The 6,000-nt window shown below is 32.6% G+C and overlaps 1 protein-coding gene across 48 annotated transcripts in view; it reads right to left on the bottom strand.

The window, feature by feature from the left end:
- The window catches only part of Rims2 (regulating synaptic membrane exocytosis 2), a 546,345-nt gene that overhangs the window by 148,079 nt on the left and 392,266 nt on the right, over positions 1–6,000 (bottom strand). The gene's annotated exons all lie outside the window — the stretch shown is intronic.

Raw genomic sequence — 6,000 nt, 5'->3', positions numbered from 1 at the left:
CATGATCAAGTAGGATTCATCCCTGGATGCAAGGCTGGTTCAATATACGGAAATCAATAAATGATTATTCACCACATCAATAGACTTAAAAATAAGAACCATATGATCATCTCGATAGATGCGGAAAAAGCATTCGACAAAGTACAGCATCCCTTTATGTTCAAAACTCTAGAAAAACTAGGGATAACAGGAACATACCTCAATATTGTAAAAGACAAATTTATGCTAAGCCTCAGGCTAGCATCATTCTGAATGGAGAAAAATTTAATACATTCCCTCTAAAAACTGGAACAATACAGAGATGTCCTCTTTCATCACTTCTAGTTAACATAGTTCTTGAAACACTGGCCAGAACAAGTAGACAGATGAAAGAAATTAAATAGATACAGATAGAAAAAAAAAAACCCTCAAATTATCACTATCTGCCAAGGATATGATTCTATACTTAGAAGATCCAAAAAATTCTACCAGAAAAATTCTAGAATAAATGAATTCAGAAAAGTAGCAGGTATAAAATCAGCACCCATAAATTAAAGGCATTTCTGTACATTAGTGATAAATCCTCTGAAAGAGAAACTAGGAAAACTACCCTATTTACAATAGCCTCGAAAAAAAAAAAAAAAAAACAAACAAACAAAAAAAACCTTGGGAATCAACATAACAGAAGAAGAGAAATATCTCCACAGTGAAAATTACAGGACACTAAAGAAAGAAATTAAAGAAGACCTTAGAAGATGGAAAGATCTCCCTTGTTCTTGAATAGGCAGAATTAATATTGTCAAATGACCACACTACCAAAAGCACTAATGCAATTCCAATCAAAATCCCAATGACATTCCTCATAGAAATAGAAAAAGGAATAATGAAATTCGTCTGGAAAAATAAAAGACCTAGAATAGCTAAAGAAGTCCTTAGCAAGAAGAGTGAAACATGATGGTGGCATCACTAAACAAGACCTTAAAATATACTCCAGAACTATAGTAACAAAAACAGCATGGTATTGGCACCAAAATAGACTTGTAGACTAATGGTACAGAATAGAGGAAACAGAGACAAACCCACATAACTACAGTTATCTTATATTAGACAAAGGAACCAAAATCGTACATTGGAGAAAGGATAATCTCTTCAACAAATAGTGCGGGGGAAAAAATGGAAATCCATATGCAACAACATGAAATTAAGCCCCTACCTCTCACCATGCACAAAACTCAACTCCAAATAAATCAAGGACCTAGGAATTAAACCAGAGACCCTGTGCCTAACAGAAGAAAAAGTAGGCCCAAATCTTCATCATGTTGTATTAGGACCCAACTTCCTTAATAAGACTCCGATAGCGCAAGAAATAAAATCAAGACTTAATAAATGGGATGGATTCAAACTAAAAAGCTTCTCAACAAAAGAAACAATCAGTGAGGTAAATAGAGCCTAAAGAATGGGAGAAATTTTTTACCACACCCACATCAGATAGAGCACTAATATCTAGGATATATAAAGAACTCAAAAATCTTAACACCGAAAAAACAAATAACCCAATCAATAAATGGGCCAAGGGAATGAGCAGACACTTCTCAGAAGATGATATACCATCAATCAACAAAAATACGAAAAAAATGTTCAACATCTTTAGCAATTAGAAAAATAGAAATCAAAACCACTCTAAGATTTCATCTCGGGCTGGGGATGTGGCTCAAGCAGTAGTGCAATCGCCTGGCATGCGTGGGGCACTGGGTTCAATCCTCAGCACCACATAAAAATAAAATAAAGATGTTGTGGCCACCTAAAACTAAAAAATAAATATTAAAAAAATTCTCTCTCTCTCTCAAAAAAAAAAAAAAGATTTCATCTTACTCCAGTTAGAATGGCAGCTATTAAGAATACAAACAATAGTAAGTTTTGGTGAGGATGTGGGGAGAAAGGCACACACATTGCTGGTGGGACTGCAAATTGGTGCAACCACTATGGAAAGCAGTGTGGAAATGCCTTGAAAACTTGGAATGGAACCACCATTTAATCCAGCTATCCCACTCCTTGGTCTATACCCAAAGGACTTAAAACTACTAAAGGGACACAGCCACATCAATGTTTATAGCAGCACAATTCACAATAGCTAAACTGTGGAAGCAAACTAGATGCCCTTAAGTAGCTGAACGGATAAAGAAAATGTGATATATACATACAATGGAACATTACTCAGGGGAATAAAATCATGGTATTTGCAGGTAAATGGATGTAGTTGGAGAATATTATGCTAAGTGAAGTAGGCCAATCCCCAAAAAACAAATGCTGAATGTTTTCTCTGATATGAGGACACTGATCCATAATGGGAATGTGGAGGGCATGGGAGGAATGGAGAAACTTTAGAAAAAATTTAGATAGAAAAAATTTTTCCTTCATTGCAATTTTTAGGAGGGCTTTTGTTTTTTCAGAGAAAGGATCTTTTATGTTTTCATTAAAACATAATAAACTTGAGCTGGGGATATAACTCAGTAGTAGAGCATCTGCTTGGAATTCATGAGGCCCTGAGTTCACTCCCCAGCACCACACACACACACACACACACACACACACACACACACACTAAAACAAATTTTAAAACTTCCAACATAATAAACTCTTTAATATAATGGTAGTTCATTAAGGTTCCTAAGAAGTATTCAGCAACCAGCACAAAGTCACATCCCTAGTGAATGGCAGAACCTGGATTAGAAGTAAGGCACACCTATCTGACTTCAATGCTCTGGCTCTTTCCACACAACTGTAGTGCCTCATTCCTTATGCACAGGTTTGTTTGTATGACAGTTATCTCCTGATAGTATATTTGTAATGGATAAAATGAAAAGAATTAGATAACAGAAAGAATATCTACACAACAGAATGCACGAAATTAAACAGCCTATTCAAAATAATTCTTTTAATGTATTTTCACTAAAAAAACAATAGTTTCACTTATATAGTACTTACTATGTGCTAAACACAACTTAAGTGTTTTGCTTAATATATATGCTAATTTAATGTTTGCAATAATCTTTTGAGGTGGTCTTATTATTATCCCCTTTTAAAGATGAGGAATCTGAATGATAGTAACACTCTCCAGATCACAGAAAGTGATGGACTGATTAGGCAGTAGAGTTCCAAAGTCTATGCTTTTACACTTCTTCTCAGAGCAACATTTCTTATAGGAACAAATATTTCACCAATTAGCTGAAAATTTTAGGACAGAAAGTTAAGATGGACAGCATACATAAGTAAAACTGAATGCTATAGTAGTAAAAATTGGTGAAAAATACGTTGAAAATTTAGTAGTAACATCTTAAATTCATGATTTATCATCCAACAGAGATAGACTTTTATGTCCACAAAGAACTAAAAAATAATGTTTCCGAAACCTGCATTTAAATGAGTTATTTATCCTGTAAATAACTATTGGATTCTGTTTGGGTATTTCTACTCTTTCAAGTTTCTAGATTTTCTAAAGTCTACCATTTGAATATTTATAGGATTTAGTGAATTGAAATTGACCACTATATTTTATCTCTAAGAGCTGTCATATAAGATGTGATATTTACATATATGTATGCACATATATTTTTCATGTGTAATAAAATATTTAATCTTAAACTTATATAATAGAGTTGATACTTTATGCTTCCTTATAAACAGAGTGATGTGTATTTTCTACTAAGATTTCAGAGTACTAGGGTTATGGTTTTCATGACTGAGAAAATCTTGAATATCACTGTCTTAGACTTTCATCAAGAATATGGAATTCATTCAAAATAGGATGTAATCAGTGTACAGAGAATATCAATAAAATGCACAGATTATGTAATAAGATTGATAAATTAATAATTGAAAGATTAGAAAAGTTCAAAAACAGTTGGAATTCTCACATCAAAGTTTGTTGCTTTGTCTTCTCAAACTGTAATACAAGTTCCACCACAGAAACCCAATCCCTAAATAAAATGTTCTATCTTTACACCATTTTGAAATGTTCAACCTCTGAAAATTCTGAACATCATTAAATCATGATAACCTAAACTCAAAATCATTCATTTTCATGTTCTTGGTAAACACTCTTTCCCATCTTCCATGGTAGTTACTCTTAACTGTATAATTTTTCACACCAGCAGAAACCCTGGCTTGCAATCACTATTCTCACTTATTTCTTTTCATTATTTCCCATCTCCTTTCCCTTCCTTCTTCAATTTGACTTACATCTCTAACAACTTCATTGAAATCAATCATGCAAAGATCATAAATGATTATTTTTATCATTTAACAACTTATTTGTCTTTCTCCAGAATTTGGTTCTGTTGATAGTACTAATTCTTAAATTGCTCTTTTTTATTGTTTTTTTTAAAAAAAATAAATGACAGCAGAATGCATTACAATTCTTATTACACATATACAGCACAAGTTTTCATATCTCGGGTTTTATATAAAGTATTTTGATACCAATTCATGTCTTCATACATGTACTTTGGATAATGATGCCTATCACACTCTTCTTTTAATATTTGTTTTTTAGTTGTATTGACATAATACCTTTATTTCACTTATTTATTTTTATGTGGTGCTGAGGATCGAACCCATGGTCTTACACATGGGAAGTGAGTGCTCTAACGCTGAGCCACAACCCCAGCCCCTTGGATTGATATTTTTTCTTGAATTTTCCACTTTCATGGATATCCTACTGTCTTTAAAATATTCTTTTCAACAGTTTTGTGGATCTTATTCTTTCACACATTCCCTAAGTATAATTAAATATTGGTTATCCCCGAATTTCAATTCTTGGTTTGCTTCTTATTCTTCATATATTACTGACAATTCCATTTATTTCAATGACATCATTTAAATGAGGAATCTCTGTCTCTAGCTAAGACTTCTCTCCTGAGTTTCGGTTTCCTATATCCAATGAATACAATTATATCTTTATACCTGAATATTCCAATGAACCTTAAACTCAACCCCTCTCAAAATTAACTCTATCTTTCCTGAAAACTTGTAAAACCTATGTTACCTATCAAATAGTACCACCATCTATCCAAAGATTACAATAACCTAACATTATCTTATTCTTCCTCTTCGGACATCAGTAAGGTCCACTGGATGATTGATTTGTAGATTCTACATCTTCAAATAAATTCTCACATACTGACTGCTTCTACTATATAATTTAACAGATCATTACCATCCCTTAACTGATGTATTGAAATGTCTGCATAAATAACTTCTGTTTATATAAATCTAGTCCTTCTTTTACATACCTGCTAAAGTAATCTTTCTAAAAGTAAATATCTTACTTTATTTCCATCGCTTCACATGCTTCAATACCCTACACAATCTTCATGAATCCTATCCCTGCCTTCTTTTGCCCAAACTTATTTGAAGCATTTGGATATATTGCTTTCTTTGCCTTAATGCTGTCTGTACAACATTTTTTAGTTTTTAATATTCAACTCAATGGTCATGTCTTCTATGAAGTTTTTCTTGAATTAACATCCATTTTTCTTAAGGGGAAATAATCTCATTTTTCTCTTATGATTTCACTGTATTCTATAAAGGGGGAATTTTTACATTGTACTTACAACTAATTATTGCCTGTATTTGTTGGACATACACCAGAAAAAATCCAAAAGGATGGGGAGCTGTTTTGTTCATCCTGTTATTTTACAGGATGAACACCTGGAACAGCACCATATAGCATGTGTTGAATAAATTAGCACTAAATGAATAATTGAGTTTCAGCTTAAGTCCATAAATCCTTTCTGTCTATTTTAAATGATTTTACTTGACTTTATAACTTTGAGAATATGTTGTCAGAATCATTCATACTGACACATAAACATAGCATGTTACCCACTCTTTTGATTCCTCAGTGATACTGAAAACTATTTTAGTTTTTTGGTATCTTCCATAGACTAGACCAAACATTGCTGAATTCATAACAGGATAAAATACTTATAGAATTATGTAAATAGCTGAAAACAAATTTTA

The sequence above is a fragment of the Marmota marmota genome, unplaced genomic scaffold, assembly GCF_001458135.2.
Source record: "Marmota marmota marmota unplaced genomic scaffold, marMar, whole genome shotgun sequence".
Taxonomy (NCBI): Eukaryota; Metazoa; Chordata; class Mammalia; order Rodentia; family Sciuridae; genus Marmota; species Marmota marmota.
This window is presented reverse-complemented; position numbering and strand designations above follow the sequence as displayed.